The sequence below is a fragment of the Uranotaenia lowii genome, chromosome 2 (genome assembly GCF_029784155.1).
Source record: "Uranotaenia lowii strain MFRU-FL chromosome 2, ASM2978415v1, whole genome shotgun sequence".
Classification (NCBI taxonomy): domain Eukaryota; kingdom Metazoa; phylum Arthropoda; class Insecta; order Diptera; family Culicidae; genus Uranotaenia; species Uranotaenia lowii.
The window spans coordinates 263,969,813-263,970,197 of NC_073692.1; positions in this window are offsets into that span (position 1 = coordinate 263,969,813).

Consider the following 385-nt stretch of genomic DNA (forward strand, 5'->3'; position numbering starts at 1 on the left):
ACGAACATTCGCTATGCAAATCTCGGTACTTTTATCGACGGATTGGCTGTACCTTTGACCATGCAAAACGGATTTCGACTGACATTGGGAGTATAGACCCCGTTTGATTTTGACAACATTCAGTTTTGGCACATGTGCCAAAATCGAACGTTTATTTTTAAAATCACATTACCTTATATTTTCCGCTTTCTAGGACTTCTATTATTTTGAGAAACATTTTAGCTGTGTTCAAACTTTCTAGAATGATGATAAAATAGAACAACAATAACCAAAAATATATACACCTTTACAGGGCCGTAGGAAGAACCGATTCATGGGGGGGGTTTTGGTGAAAGATTTTTACCTATGATTTTTTGCCCAACAACGCATGAATACAAAAAAATTA